The sequence below is a fragment of the Ambystoma mexicanum genome, chromosome 2q (assembly GCF_040938575.1).
Source record: "Ambystoma mexicanum isolate Mex_15411 chromosome 2q, UKY_AmexF1_1, whole genome shotgun sequence".
NCBI lineage: Eukaryota > Metazoa > Chordata > Amphibia > Caudata > Ambystomatidae > Ambystoma > Ambystoma mexicanum.
In genome coordinates this window covers 553,802,744-553,819,405 of record NC_090924.1, presented here as the reverse complement: position 1 = coordinate 553,819,405, position 16,662 = coordinate 553,802,744, and the positions used below count along the sequence as shown (strand labels likewise).

Genomic DNA, 16,662 nt, shown 5'->3' with positions numbered 1-16,662 from the left:
TGCGTTTTACCTCTGTGTTTTCTTTGGTTATGGAGTCTAACCAACTCCATGGGCGTCATCTTTTCATTTGCGTCACACAGCACCCTCAGTGCAGTGGCACAGGGAAAACTTTTCAGGCTTTCCCAAGGTTTAAACACCTTCTCTGGGATAAACTACTGATTCCCAGAGTAAGATAAGTGAAATTGACTTTACTAGTCGTTTAAATTCCTAGACCCAGTACACCCCATCTTACAATAGGGTGCTGGAGGGGTTACTTAGAATCCCCTATGTCTAGCTACTCATGTTGCAGTCAAATGCTACCCTTTCCTCTCAGAATGGCTGGTGGCAGTGGTTTTACAACGAACTACCATCATTTATCCTGACCGCAAACTATTCGTAGCTCTGGTAACGTTAAATCTCAGGAGCCATGTTTTTCAAGATGGCGTCTGAGCCACTTTGTTAAAACAGGTCCCGGTCGTTTTTCACCATGTCTTTATGGAAAGGTCCTTATAGAGTTTGTCTCTGCGCGCCAAACCAGGTTTGGTCTCTTTGTTCATTCGCCTTTGGCGGGCTTCAGGCGTGAAGACTGCCTCTGGCGCCCAAGTGTCTGGGGTGGGCAAGAAGTGAGGGAGGTGCCCGAAACTCCCTGTGCTTAGTCTCCTAGGAGACCCAAATGCACTCTGTGGTGATTGGCTGGCTGACTGTCCGGCAAGGACAGCCAACCTGCTGGGTGAGTGACAGCTGGGCTGGAATGAATGGGAGAGAACTGAATAAAAGGCGAGTCTCTTGGCTTGGAAAGCAGAGTCGACCATTGGAACGAAGGAACCGAAGAAGAGCTTGAAGAGGACGGCTGCTGCAACTCCTGGACCTTTGGTTTGCCCAGTGAAGCTGTCACGCCTCGGGTTCCTGTGTGGCGGCGCCTGGGCATACCTCACAGCTCCTGGAGGCTGCCCTGGCGTCTCTCTGCGCCACACGATCCACAGTCATGATCGGACCATAATTCCCAGCAACCTTCGTCCATAGTGGTCATGTGACAAGCACGTAACATAATTTTGCGTCCTCATGCGGCTTTACCATTTAATGTCGTTCAAGCTGAGGCTCGGGTGCTCCTTCACGGAGTTGTTCCTGCTTAGTTTCCGAATGCGCTTTATCCTGTTTTTTTGTTGCGATTCCGGTTTCCTGACCCTGCTCGCTCATACGGATTTCTGCATTTTGGAATTACCCTTTGATCTCTGACGCTTGGTTCCCTACGCTGGTTCCCCTGGTTACCGGACGCTTGACTATCGCATCTGCGGCATTCCTCCTGCTCAGCCCCATTATAGTTACGTTATTTGGCTTTCATTCCCATGTAAAAAACTTCCTCTGACCGATTCTCTTGCTACACGTCCTGCCACATTCTTTAAGGATTTCTTTGTTTCTTTTTGATTTATATGCTTTTGCACCCTTCACGGACATGTTGCTGTTCAAAAAAGGAACACTACTCTGGACAAAAGGTGACGACCTGGACGCTCTCCTGATTTCACCATTGGTCACTTTTTGTGGATTTCATTTCCTTTCTTACGGATTATTTTTGGACGCTCTGCTGATTACCACAGAACTTGCTTTGGACTCTGCTTTAGTGTGCACCCTCGTGCCGTTCGGGTTAGGTGGCTCTACACAGACTTTTCTTTGGAAATTGGAATTTTGTAGCACTAACAAGACTTCCAAACCTCATTCACTTTCCTTCTGGCACTAAGTAGGTTTCCAGTCTTCACTCAGCAGCTCTGTTGTTGCTGCTCCTGCCTTTTCACTCAAGCCCCTGGCCTGTCGGGTGAATTGCTACCCTGCAGGCCGCTCTCTTGTGGGGAAAGTCTAAATTACATCAGTTCCAGGACTTTCGAGTGAAGTGTCCTTTTGAGGGTGTGTTATTTTATTGACCACTCAATTTTGTGATAGAAGCCCTGCTGCAGGCCCGACTCGCCAAGTTTGCATCGACAGACTCCCCTGCAAGGATGACTTCTCCCTTTGAGTTGGTGGGACCAATCAACTCCAAAGTAAGCCACCTGGACACCCAATCTCGGAGCTGGTTGAATTTCCTCAGAGTTGCTGCAGGAAACCGTAGAACTAGGGAGAGGGACACCAGTTTGTGTGGGTTACTTAAAGTCACCGGAATTGAAGTTGCCAGTTGCAAGCTTTTGACTGTCCCAGTGCAGTGGAGGAGTCCCCCGACGTCCTCACTCTTGTCCCCATGACTGAGGCCCAGGAACAGCGAGATCTGCAGGAACTGCCAGGAACAGAAGTCATCAGCTGGCTCTTTTTGTTCATTGTAAGGTACTGTAAAACAAGAAAGAGTACTTACCTCTCGCGCTGAAAGTGCTTGGAACTTTTGCCACTCACAGGCCTAATCAGCTCGTGACCCAACATATGATGCTTCTTTCTACAAACTACTTCTAAGAATTTTGTAACGCTCACCTGATTCCCACGGAGGCGCGGGTCTTGGCAGGAAGCTGTCTGTGACTCGAAAAGTGATGTGCAGGACTCGATTGGCTTCTGGGGTCGAACCTCTTCGCACTGTGTGTCGAACTCGAAGAGTGAGGTTTCTGCAGGTGAAAGAATATGGGGGTTAATGGTCTGGGTTGTTGAATGTCCCTCTCTCTCTCTCTCTCTCTTCCCAGCTTTTTCATAGAGCCCCCAGGTCAACGTGCTCACCTTATATAGGTGAATGCTGGGCTCTCCATCTGCGTCTGGTGCAGGGTGCCGTTGCCAGTTCCTTCACTGGTGAAACACAGGCCTCTTGAATTCAGAGGATGGTTACCGTCGTTATCTGCACGAGCGGTGAGTTTCTGGACACCTTTTGTCTTTATAGTCTTTACATGCGTGGCACGTTTATATGCAGACTCTGTATAATGCTTTTCCCTTATGTATTGCAGGGCTCTTGAGATGAAAGATGAAGTGAAGCGCCTGGAAGTTCGTAAGTATGGCAAGCGCTCTAACTGTCTCTTTCCTTGCAGCTTAGTTCGTGTTAAAGAGACGCCGGAGTATTCGCAGGCGTTTTATTGCGACGAGCGTGATGGACGTAAGTAAATACCTGCTTAATGTCTTTTCTTTTGCCTTTCAGATGTTGGGTTGCAGCGCCGGAGTCCGCGGAATGCCAGTAAGTTGTTAACGATACTTTGTCTTCACAGGCGGCGATGCAGAACGAAGAAATCCGGAATCACAGCGTGCCGGTAAGTATGGCAATGCTTTTGTTTTTGCAGGTGGAGATGCGGCGTGAAGAAACGGCCGCAGCCGATGGATCAGGTAAGTAAGCACTGCGTGTAAAGTTCGCCTTGCTAACCTGTTGTTTCTGTTCTTTGCAGGTGCTGATGATGTCTGGATACTGAAATGGTAAGTAGGATTCTTGCAGGTCCAGGATCGGAAGAAGAAAGGCCGGAGCAGACTCGGTGAGCGTTCTGCTGCAGATGCAGAATAACGCGAAGCACGCTTCATCTATCGGGTGTGGTTTAAATAGCCTTGGAGTGATGAGGCGTCTTCTTCCACGGCCCCGCCTAGGTAAGAAAAGAGTTCAGTTTCCAGAAGAGTTCCAGTGCTGTATCCAGGGAGTGGAGCTGCCCCACCCAGGTAAGAAAGTAGTTCCTGTTCTCAGATGGCTTCTAAGTGGCTGGTAAGTAAGCAGCATGGTCTGCTGCAGGTAAGTCCACCCAAGCATCTTCACACCTATTATGAGCCCGGCGCTTCCAGTGCCGGGACCAATGGTTTTGATGAGCCTGGTGCCACCGGCGCCAGGACAAGGTCCAAAAGGTCCCAGTGGGGACCGGCTGGTGCTTAGGATTAGGGTTAGGGGCCTGCTTCCAAGGACGTTGGGCTGGTCCTGGCTCCTTGGAAGCAGTGATCATGACAGTACCCCCCCTCAAGGCCCCTCCTAAGCGTGTCTTCTCCGGGGGTTTTGGCTTGTCTGGGTGATTCAGATGGAATTTCTTGACCAGACGAGGTGCGTGGACATATTCTGAAGGTTCCCAAGACCTTTCCTGCGGGCCGTAACCTTTCCAATCAACCGGATAATATAACTTAGATTTGGAGATCTTGGAGTCTAGGATGTTCTTAACTTCGAATTCAAGTTCTCCATCTACTAAAACCGGTTCTGGGAATTCAGTCAATCGGGTTTCTGGTTGTACTGGTTTTAATAAGGAGACATGGAATACTGGGTGTATTTTCATATGCGTAGGTAACTCCAATTTGACAGCCACCGGATTAATTATGGCAGATATGAGATAGGGTCCAAGGTATCTCGGGATGAAGGTGCGGGGTCCCTTTAGAGGCAGGTGCTTAGTGGATAGCCAGACCTGATCTCCTACAGCGTAGTGAGGAGCCTCTTTACGGTGTCGATCTGCTCCTCATTTGAATTGAGCTTTAGCTCTTTGCAGATGGGCCGAGGCTTCCTTAAAAGCACGGGTGATCTCCGAGTGCAAGTGATCCACAGCAGGTGCTTCGAATTCTTGGGGAGGATCCAGGTTAGAGGTTCTAGGATGGTGTCCGTATAGTAGGAAGAAGGGAGTCTTCCCTGTTCCAGAATGAATCGAATTATTGTAAGCGTATTCAGCGATCCAAAGAATATCCTTCCAGGGGTTTTCAGTTTGTTGGAGCATGCAACGTAGATATTGCTCTAGAGTTTGATTTGTCCTTTCGGTTTGTCCGTCAGTTTGGGGATGGTGACTAGTTGAAAGTCTTACATCAATTTGGGCTAGACGACAGCAACTGTGCCAGAAGTGAGAGATGAATTGACTTCCCCTATCGGAGACTAAAACCGAGGGAAAACCGTGTAGCCGAACGATGTTTTCTAAGAATTCTCAGGCCAATACTGAGGCTGATGGTAGACCCTTCAGGGGAATGAAGTGAGCCATCTTGGAGAATAGATCCACGACTACTAAAATGGTAGTATACCCCGAGCATGGAGGTAAGTCCGTGATGAAATCCATGGACAGGGTATGCCATGGACAGGGAGGGATGTCTAGTGGCTGTAATAGGCCGGCTGGTTTCTCCTTCTGACTTTTATTCTGGGCACACACACCACATGAGATTACAAAGTCTCTAATATCCTTTTTCCATGACGGCCACCAGAAATGTCTTTTAATCTTTTCCATGGTTTTGGTAATGCCAGGTTGACCCTCCATTAGAGAGTCGTGATAACAGGAGATTACTTGTTTTTGTATTTTCTCACAGGGTAAATGCAATCGTCCTCGGAAATATGGTAGGTCTTGATCCACTGAGAATTCTTTCCCCTTTAATTGCCAATCTTGCAAATCGCCCGGAGTTAGGAGTGATTTAACCATGGTCTTGATGTCTTTAAAAGATTTAGCGCTGACCAAAACCAAATTTCTTTGTTCTGGGATTATGGGTATTGGTTCTGGATTGGTCAAATGTTCATCTACTCCCATCCGGGAGAGAGCATCTGCTTTTCCGTTCTTACTGCCTGGTCGATAAGTAATTATAAAGTCAAATTCTGCTAGAAACAGAGCCCAGCGAAGCTGTCTGGAAGACTGAGCTTTGGCTGTCTTTAGATATTGTAAATTGCGGTGATCAGTCATTACGGTGACTGTGTGTCTGGCTCCTAGAAGATAATGCCGCCAGGCTTTAAAGGCCGATCTGATGGCCAAAAGTTCCTTGTCTGTAATTGAATAGTTGATCTCGGGAGGCGAAAACTTGCGGGACCAAAAGGCAACAGGATGTAGTTGGTGTGTGACCGGATCTCTTTGTGATAAAACTGCCCCCATAGAAAGACTAGAAGCATCCATTTCCACGATGTAGGGGAGTTCTGGGCGAGGATGTTTTAAAACAGGTGCAGAAATGAATTTAGCTTTTAAGTCCTGAAAAGCTTGTTCTGCTTCAGAAGACCACTCAAAACGTTTGTTCTTTTTCAACAGAGCGGTGATGGGCTGGACTATCCGAGAAAATTCAGGAATGAATCTGCGGTAAAAGTTAGCGAACCCTAACATGCTTTGAACTCCTTTTACAGAGGTTGGTGATGGCCACTTGATGATTGCATCAACTTTCTTTGAATCCATATGGACTCCGTTAGGTGACAATATGAATCCCAGGAACTCGACTTCCGTTACGTTGAAAACGCATTTCTCAAGCTTAGCAAAAAGATTATGTTGACGCAATCTCTCGAGAACCTTTTTAACGTGTCTCTGATGTTTCTCTTCAGATGATGAATAGACGAGGATGTCATCAATGTAGACAACAACACACACGTCTATGAGTTCTCTAAGGACATCGTTCATAAAATACTGGAAAGCAGCAGGAGCATTACACAGTCCAAAGGGCATCACTTGATATTCGAATAGCCCGTACTTGGTGCGGAAGGCCGTTTTCCATTCATCGCCCTCTTTTATCCGTACCAAGTGGTAGGCTCCTCTGAGATCCAACTTTGTGTATATACATGCATCTTTGACTTGATCCAGGAGTTCAGGGATCAAAGGTAACGGGTATCTGTTTTTAACGGTGATCTGATTCAGGACACAGTAATCTATGCAAGTACTAAGGTCTCCTTCCTTTTTCGGAACGAAGAACAAAGCCGATGAAGCTGGAGATTTTGAAGGACGGATAAACCCGTTAGCTAGGTATTGGTCTAGGTATTGTCTGAGGTGAAGGTTCTCTGGCTCGGTGAGGGCATAAATCCTGCTGCAAGGAGGAGTTGTTCCAGGTATCAGATCTATTTGACAGTCGTAAGACCTATGAGGTGGCAGGGTGTTGGCTTGATCCTTCCGGAAGACGTCTTGGAATTCCTGGTATTCGGGAGGTAATTTGGGAACCTCCTCAGAAGAGATTGCCGCCAGTGAAACATCAGGCCGAGGATAACAAGTGGTAAAACACTCTGGAAACTGAACCGTCTTTGCTCGCCAATCGATCTGAGGATTGTGCTTCTCTAACCAAGGGATTCCCAGAATGATCTGGAACTGAGGTGCCTTGATTACATCGAACACGATTCTCTCCCGGTGTCCATCTTGACTCACTAGCGTCACTTCTTGGGTGGCATGCATTACTGGTCCGAAGGCTATCTCCGTGCCATCCACAGTAGTGATGACGTCTTTCACTGCCTTAGGGACAAGGGGTAGATCCATCCTTGATACCATTTCACGGTCCACATAGTTACCGATTGCTCCGCTGTCAATGTAAGCTTCAATTGCATGCAAACGATCCGGACGTTCAGGACTAATGAGGACCATGGGTATCACGAAATGCGAGGTCACGGGACAGATCTTAACGCTCGGCAAGAGGACCTCTACTCTTGTCGGGCGAGGTCGTTTCCCTGCTCAGAATTTGTGGTACAGGTATCTGCGGCTCCTACAGTCTTCTTAGCTGGTTTCACTGGACAGTCCCGAAGAAAGTGTCCTGAGTTTCCGCAATAGAGGCATAATTGCAGCTGCCTTCTTCTTTCCCGCTCTTTCTGGGTTAAAGGTCCTTTCATGCCCCCTATTTGCATGGGTTCCACAGTGTCAGCTCCCTTATTCAAGGTCTGTGGTTTAGAAAACACTCGGGTATCAAATCTGGAACGATCTGCCTTCCTGTTCTGTAGTCTATGGTCCAATTGGACAACTAAGTCAATATAGTCAGAACATTCTTGTGGAGGATTCACAACTTGCGCTAACACATCTTTGAGCTCTCCACGCAGGCCTCTGTAGAAAAGCGTTATTCTCTTGTCCTCGGGCCATGTTTCCACTATGAGTCTATTGAAGGAGGCTATATAAGTCAAGAGGTCTTGATTACCCTGTCGTAATGAGAGAAGTTCATTGTCCAAGGCCTGCCCTTGTGCATGTCTTGCGAACAGTTTCTCCATGCTCGACTGGAAGGCCTGAAAATCATGTAAAACCGGATCATCCTGGGTGACTAAAGGGATCGACCAATCTGCGGCGCTGCCACTGAGATAAGAAAGCACGAAAGCCACCTTGGTCTGGTCTGTTGGAAATGCAGCTGGTCGACATAAGAAGTGTAGGAGGCACTGATTGATGAACACTGCGAATTTCTTTGGATCACCAGAAAAGCGTTCAGGCGGAGCCAAGGGAACATTACCGGGCAGATTGATTTGCACTGGATTTGAAGATGATGCAGAAGGATAACTTCCTCCTGGAACAGGCAAAGGTGTCTGTCATGCCTGCGTTTGTAACAACTGCCTAGCAAGGTCCTCTGTTCGCTCCTTGGAAATTATCAGTTCTCTTCTTAGAGAGTTCGTTTCCTGACGAGCTGCATGTACTTCTGCTCTTAATTCCCCGAGCAACTGGGCTAGTTGATCAGTGTCTGAGGTTTCCATTGCGCCTGGGTAGGAGTTTTGTGGTGGGCTTCGCGTTCTGTAACGCTCACCTGATTCCCACGGAGGCGCGGGTCTTGGCAGGAAGCTGTCTGTGACTCGAAAAGTGATGTGCAGGACTCGATTGGCTTCTGGGGTCGAACCTCTTCGCACTGTGTGTCGAACTCGAAGAGTGAGGTTTCTGCAGGTGAAAGATTATGGGGGTTAATGGTCTGGGTTGTTGAATGTCCCTCTCTCTCTCTCTCTCTCTCTCTCTCTCTTCCCAGCTTTTTCGTAGAGCCCCCAGGTCAGCGTGCTCACCTTATATAGGTGAATGCTGGGCTCTCCATCTGCGTCTGGTGCAGGGTGCCGTTGCCAGTTCCTTCACTGGTGAAACACAGGCCTCTTGAATTCAGAGGATGGTTACCGTCGTTATCTGCACGAGCGGTGAGTTTCTGGACACCTTTTGTCTTTATAGTCTTTACATGCGTGGCACGTTTATATGCAGACTCTGTATAATGCTTTTCCCTTATGTATTGCAGGGCTCTTGAGATGAAAGATGAAGTGAAGCGCCTGGAAGTTCGTAAGTATGGCAAGCGCTCCAACTGTCTCTTTCCTTGCAGCTTAGTTCGTGTTAAAGAGACGCCGGAGTATTCGCAGGCGTTTTATTGCGACGAGCGTGATGGACGTAAGTAAATACCTGCTTAATGTCTTTTCTTTTGCCTTTCAGATGTTGGGTTGCAGCGCCGGAGTCCGCGGAATGACAGTAAGTTGTTAACGATACTTTGTCTTCACAGGCGGCGATGCAGAACGAAGAAATCCGGAATCACAGCGTGCCGGTAAGTATGGCAATGCTTTTGTTTTTGCAGGTGGAGATGCGGCGTGAAGAAACGGCCGCAGCCGATGGATCAGGTAAGTAAGCACTGCGTGTAAAGTTCGCCTTGCTAACCTGTTGTTTCTGTTCTTTGCAGGTGCTGATGATGTCTGGATACTGAAATGGTAAGTAGGATTCTTGCAGGTCCAGGATCGGAAGAAGAAAGGCCGGAGCAGACTCGGTGAGCGTTCTGCTGCAGATGCAGAATAACGCGAAGCACGCTTCATCTATCGGGTGTGGTTTAAATAGCCTTGGAGTGATGAGGCGTCTTCTTCCACGGCCACGCCTAGGTAAGAAAAGAGTTCCAGTTTCCAGAAGAGTTCCAGTGCTGTATCCAGGGAGTGGAGCTGCCCCACCCAGGTAAGAAAGTAGTTCCTGTTCTCAGATGGCTTCTAAGTGGCTGGTAAGTAAGCAGCATGGTCTGCTGCAGGTAAGTCCACCCAAGCATCTTCACACCTATTATGAGCCCGGCGCTTCCAGTGCCGGGACCAATGGTTTTGATGAGCCTGGTGCCACCGGCGCCAGGACAAGGTCCAAAAGGTCCCAGTGGGGACCGGCTGATGCTTAGGATTAGGGTTAGGGGCCTGCTTCCAAGGACGTTGGGCTGGTCCTGGCTCCTTGGAAGCAGTGATCATGACCAATTTGTGCAGAGACTTTTCCGTCTACTTACCAGAACTGCTTTGTCCTATCCAAGACTTCAGCCCATTGACTTTGGCCTGGCCCATTGAATTGAATTGACTCTTCTGGTGAACTCAAAGTATTTGCACTGTCTAAGAATAATTGTAACCTTTTATGTTCTAATAACCTTTGCCTTTTACTCCTCTTGAACAGTATTCTGAATGCCAACTGTAAGATATTCATGTCCCCAGCACCCTTGTTACTAAAGTTACCTGTGATTGTAGGTTGTGTCTGTGGACCATCCCAAAAGAACAAGTTACTCTCTTACCTGGTAACGTTCTTTCGATGGGATGGTCCGACGACGTATTCCATATCTATGACAGTAATCGTCACAGCTGTGCTGCTTCGGAAATCTTTGGCGTCTGCATCCTGCGTCGATGACGTCGATACACCGCCCTCGAGGACCTCCTCCGACGGCCGACGTCACTGGATGTTAGGGGGTGGCGCACGACGCCCATAGCCTCAGTTGTAGTTTTTTCCCAGAACGTGTGCCACCAGTCTTCTGCCAGTCTGACACACAAAGCCTTGCGGAAACGTAAGCTGCAATCACATAAGAAATTCTGTAGCGGGGAAGGTAGGGAGGGAGCGATATGGAATACGTCGTCAGACCATCCCATCAAAAGAACGTTACCAGGTAAGAGAGTAACTTGTTCTTCGAGGGGATTGGGTCCTCCGACGTATTCCATATCTATGACAGACTCCCAAAGCAGTACCAATGCAAGGAGGTGGGAAAAGAATTTAGAAAACAGAAATGTAGCATGCCCAATCAAATTGCGGAGTAAAGGACCACCTTGCCAAAGGCCAGATCCTGCCCCCGGATGGAATCGAGGGAACAGTGACGTGCAAAAGTATGTACCGAAGCCCAGGTGGCTGCATCACAGATGTTGCGAATAGGAACACCCCTCTGCAGGGCAGTAGAGGCAGCCAAACCCCTGGTAGAATGGGCCCGTAAACCGACCGGTGGGTCCTTACCCACCAAGCGGTAACACTCAGAGATAGCCAAAATAATCCAGCGAGACAAAGTCTGTTTCGTCACAGCCTGTCCCAAACGCTTTCCAGCGTAACCAATAAAGAGCTGATCGTCCACTCTGGCCGGGACATGCGTGAAATATAAACGCTTAACGCTCTCCTATGTTCAAGCCTATGGAGCCTCTCCTCTTCCTTACCAGGATAGGGAGGAGGATAAAATGCCTGAAGGACAACCTTCTGGCCTAAATGAAATTCCGACACCACCTTCGAAGAAAAGAAGGACGAACTAAGGACAACCCTGTCCTTATGAAACACAGTGAAGGGTGGCTTAACTGAAAGTGCCTCTCACTCACTCACTCTGCGAGCGGAAGTGACCGCAACTAAAAATACAGTTTTCAGAGTTAACAGACAAAGGGCATGAATGCAAAGGCTCAAACAGAGCACCCATCAGAAACTTGAGAACAAGGTTCAAATCCCAACCGGGCACATGGAAAGGTGACGGAGGGAACACATTAGTGAGCCCTTTCAGAAACTGAGAAATTAAAGGAATTTCAAAATAGGAACACTCTTCAGACGAGCGCTTAAATATGGACAGCGCCGCCAGGTAACCTTTAATGGTACCCACTTGAAGGTCCCTGTGGGCCAAAGAAAGCAAAAAAGACAGAACCATGGGAATGTCACATGCAAAAGGATCCACATTCTTAACCCTGCACCAGCCGCAGAACTTTCTCCAACGGCAACGGTAACAGGGACTTTGTTGTGGGCCTTCTGGCCGAAAGAAACACCTCCATCACGTCTTCAGGGAGGTCCCAATCCTTATACCTCAACCTTTCAGAAACCAGCATGAAGGTTGAGGGTCCTGACCTCTGGATGGAGAACCTGACCCCCCCTCCCGTGAGAGCAGATCGTCTCGGTAGGGAAGACGACGTGGAGGGCAGATGGACAAGTTGAGAAGGTCTGGGTACCACGTCTTCCGGGCCCACGCCGGAGCAATGAGGATCATCCGGGAACCGAACCTCCGTAACCTCCGTAGTACTTGCGGGATGACGGGGACTGGAGGAAACGCGTACAGCAGTGGGAATGTCCACTCCACCACAAATGCGTCTCCTAAGGCTCCGTTTGGAGGAAATACCCACGAGCAGAACCTCTCACACTTCCGGTTGACACTGGAGACAAAGAGATCTACTTGAGGGATCCCCCAAAGGGCGAAGATCTCCAGAAGAATCTCCTGAGCCAACTCCCACGTGTGAGAGATCGCGCTCTGCCTGCTCAGAGCGTCCGCCGTCTCGTTTTTGTCTCCTGCCAGATGAACTGCCGAGATCGAAACTTCCTGCTGGATTGCCCAGAACCAGAGCTGCATTGCCTTCCTGCACAGAGGAAGTGACCCTGCCCCCCCTTTTTGTTGAGGTAGTGCATGGCCACCGTGTTGTCCGTCAGGATCAGGACATTCTTTCCTCGCACAGTCGGCAGAAAAGCCTTCAGGGCTAGCCTGACAGCCCTCAGCTCCAACAGATTGATATGGAGTCTGGACTCCGACGGAGACCAACGACCGCTGACTGTCAACTCGTTGGCATGAGCTCCACATCCCGTGAGGGATGCGTCCGTCACAATCGTCACCTCCGGCCAGGGCAACCAAAATGGAGCCCCCCTCATCAGATTGCCTTCGGCGGCCCACCACAGAAAGTCTTGGGCGACCGAAGACGGCACCTGAATAGGGTCAGACATCCTGCCGGAGGACTGAGACCACTGGAGCTTGAGTGCCCATTGCAAAGATCTCATCCGCAACCTGGCCTCTGGCACCAGAAGAATGCAGGATGCCATGAGGCCGAGCAGTCTCAAGAACTCGAACGCTGGGAGAGTCTGGGCAAGTTGAAACTTGTGCACCATCTGCTGAATGTGATGAGCCCTCACCTGGGGAGGAAAACACTGCCCCAGGGACGTGTCAAGCACTGCTCCGATGTACTGGAGCCTCTAAGTTGGTGTCAAATGGGACTTCTTTAAGTTGAGGGAGAAGCCCAGCTTGTGGAGGGAGTGGCAGGTGACAGACAGATGATCCAGGACTTGCTCGGGAGAGCACGCCCTGATCAACTAATCGTCCAGGTAGGGGAAGACGTGAATCCCCCCTTTCCTGAGGTGCGCTGCCACCACTACCATAAGCTTGGTGAAGACCCTCGGGGCGGAGGTCAATCCGAACGGCAGGACCCGAAACTGAAAGTGCGAGTCGCCAACCGCAAACCTCAGGTACTTCTTGTGCTTTGGATGGATCGGCACATGAAAATAAGCGTCCTTGAGGTCGAGAGACACCAACCAGTCCTGAAGTTGAAGGGCCTGGAGGACTTGAGAGAGAGTAACCATCTTGAACTTGTCCTTCCTGAGGAGTTTGTTCAAACCGCGCAAGTCCATGATGGGTCTCAATCCCCCGTCTTTACGGGAAATCAAAAAATAAGGGGAATGCCATCCCTTGAACCTCTCCGCAACAGGCACCAGTTCTATGGCACCTTTCTCCAGCAGGGATTGAATTTCCTGCGCAAGGAGTGGATCCGGACTCTTCAAAGAGATTCCCCGGTGGATTGTCTTGAGGCCTCTGCCGGAAAGGAAGACAGTAGCCGCGGGTTATGATCTCCAGAACCCACACATCTGAAGTAATGGCGCGCCACTCTGCAAGATGCTGCGCCAGCCTTCCCCCAACCGGCGAACCATAGGACATGGCCTCATGACTGAGCTGAAGCGCCTGCGGCATTGCCTGAGGGCAAAGAGGCAACAGCCCGAGCGGCCTTGGCACCTCGAGTACCTTGTTTTCCACCTCTGGCACTCCTACGGTGGCCCCTTTGACTGGCAGCTCCTCTCGCTTTACCAAAGGATGAGTAATAACGAAAGGAACCTCCCCTCCATTGCTGTCCCCTAGGACGAAAAGGCGGAGGTTGTCGCCCAACGACTTCGCTGCAGCTTTTGAGGTCTGCAACCTCTCAAGGCTCTCGTCAGTCTTGCTACCAAAAAGATGGTCCGCGTCAAAGGGCATGTTGAGGAGCCTGGCCTGCACATCAGGAGCAAACCCCGACTTCCGCAACCACGCAAACCTGCGTATCATGGTGCTCGCGGCCATGGACCGGCTGACGCAATCTGCCATGTCTAAACCTGACTAAACGGCCTCACACATGGCATCCTTGCCATCCTGAACCATGGCAAGGAAACCATCCCGTTCGTCCCCTTCGGGAATATGGTCAGCCGCCGAGGAAACACAGTTCCACAGAGTGTGCGTGAAATGAGACAAGGCACATATGGAGTTGGCCGCCTGAAGCGCCATACCCCCTGCAGAAAACACTTTCTTCGCCCAGCTGTCAAAACGCTTGTCGTCCCCATCAGGAGGGATGGTAGGGTACAATGCCTGCTTTGCCGGGGCCGTAGCCGCCTGCACCACCAAACTCTCTGGAGTAGGGTGCTCGGACAAGTAGCAGGGGTCACTACTGGCTGGGCGGTATTTTCGCGGCAAAGACTTGCTCACTGCCGGGAGACTCTCCGGAGCAGTCCAAGCCGCCGCCACCCTCCTCTGTAGAGCCATATGAAACGGCAGTACCGGGTCAGTTGGTGGACCAATGTCGAGGCTATCCGTAAGGTCATCCTGAACAAACTCCCCTGGAGGAGCAGACCATCCCAAGTACTCGGTGACCCTTGACATAAGGCGCTGGTACGAAGAATCGGCATGAAAGCCAGGCTCAGGCCTACAAAACTCCACCTCCGGAGAGGTGTCCAGCCCCCTAGCATCATGCAGGGACTGCCTCAGGTCCTCAAAGTGGCTAGGGCCCGAGAAAATCTCGTCAGGCACCGTGTCAGGCACCATGCCATCATCAGAGCCCTCATCCACCTCTGAAATGAACTCCAGATGGCGGTAAGAACGCACAGAACTGGAACCAAAGCCATGCTTGACCTTGGCCAGAGCCTTTCTAGGAGGTTTCCCCGAGCCACGGGGTTCCCCTGTCGACACAGCCTCGAAAGGCATCGAGGGCGTCGAGTGAATCGGTGCGGGCGTCGAGAGAATCGGCGTTTACGACAGACGTGGAGCCGACAGCATCAACGGTGTCGACAAAGGCCTCGAAGCCGGAGCCCCGAGCGTGTCCCTCAACATCCTGGGCGTCGAAGGCGTCGACGACTTCCTCGGAGGCGGAGCCGAGAGAGAGTCCGTCGACGACCTCGGCGCCACAGGTGTCCTTGTCTTCCTCGAAGACTTCACAGGTTCACGTTTTCTCGAGCGCGTCGATGACCGGGACCTGGACCGGGCATGCCGAGAACGATTCGCCTTGTCCGAGCGGGACCTTTCCCGCGAATCGTGATGACCACCCGAGCCCGAAGGCGTGCGAGCGTTGTCTCTCGGCTGATCACGACTGACCCCACTCGGAGGCGCGGACGGACCAGTGCCCTGCGATTCGAGAAGCACCAACATTTTCTTCACGAAGGAAGCCCATTCCTCCGGTGTTGCATGCTTGGTCGGGTAAGCGACCCGCCGACAGGCGGAGTCCTCGGATGAGGACAGGGAAGGCGACTGATGACGGCGCTTCCGGGAGTGCCTGGAAGAGGCAGAGGAGTCGCGACACCGACTCCGGGACCGAGGCCCACTGGACTTCTGACGACGATGCGGAGAGTCGCCCCTCGAGTCATCCGTCGAAAGCCCCGCAGACCTCGACTTCCGGGGCTTGAACACCTTACCTACCGATAACTTCTTGCGCTCCTGCAAGGCTTTTGACGTGAGCGACTGGCAGTCGACACAGTCATCCGTGTCATGGGCCTCCCCGAGGCACCAGAGGCAGGCGTTGTGCGAGTCCGTGACCGACATCTTGGACCCACAGTCCCCGCACTTCTTAAAGCCCGGACGCGGTGTGGAAGACGAGGTAGACATCTTCACGAAGAAATATTTCACAAACACCAAACAGGTTCGAAGAAGCGAGAAAACAACAGAAACTCCAAAGAGTCGAGGGGCGCCGAGATTCCCGAAGCGAACACGTTCGCAGAAAAAACGGAACTGAGGCTACGGGCGTTGTGCAGCCTACTTATAACATCCAGTGATGTCGGCCGTCAGAGGAGGTCCTCGAGGGCAGCGTATCGACGTCATCGATGCAGGACGCAGACGCCGAAGATTTTCCGAAGCAGCACAGCTGTGGTGATTACTGTCATAGATATGGAATACGTCAGAGGACCCAATCCCCTCGAAAGAGTCTTATCTGATTCAGAAACTTAGAGTGTACAGTATTGAAGTATATTTTTGTGTTATTATATCATTGTCTCCTTCTATTGAATGTTTTGTAACTGAATGGTTAATAAATTAATACGTATTTAACCAAGAAACCTTGAGTGTAAGAATTTATTTGAACACCTGTGATTGTAGACCTCTGAGTAACATCATTACTGCTCACGTTTCCCCTCTTGAGATAAGCCTGGCTGCTCAACATGCTACCAAAACTGTGTAGTACAGACTTATACCAAATGTTGGTTTGCTTACACCTGTAGTCATAGTTGCTTGTTGTGTTCCCAGAGGGTACTGCATTCAAACTTTGCCTAACAAACTGCAAAAAACATTTGTTACTATCCCCTTGCCTTGAAGCCACAATAGCCACTCATTCTATCACCTTTGAAAACACGGAGGGCTGAATTAGCTGTGCTGAGAGAGATTCAAACCTGTGACCTTCAGGTTACACACAGCACTTAGTAAGGGCTCATTATCCCCCTGGAGAGGGCTCTTTAGGACTGGTGCCAACCTGTCAGATTAAAAGCTGCAGAGCAAATAGTTTTAGTAGTCATTTTTAGAGATGTCACTGACCAAGTTCAGGGGTAGGAGTGCTCCCAAATGAATACTTAATTCTCTGTACAATCCCTGGAAATTGTAAAAAACTGATATGGGTCTGTGTTC

General features: G+C 50.2%; 1 protein-coding gene across 1 annotated transcript in view; it reads right to left on the bottom strand.

Moving 5' to 3' along the window:
• MINDY4 (MINDY lysine 48 deubiquitinase 4) overlaps window positions 1-16,662 on the bottom strand; it is a 1,976,984-nt gene that overhangs the window by 1,679,311 nt on the left and 281,011 nt on the right. The gene's annotated exons all lie outside the window — the stretch shown is intronic.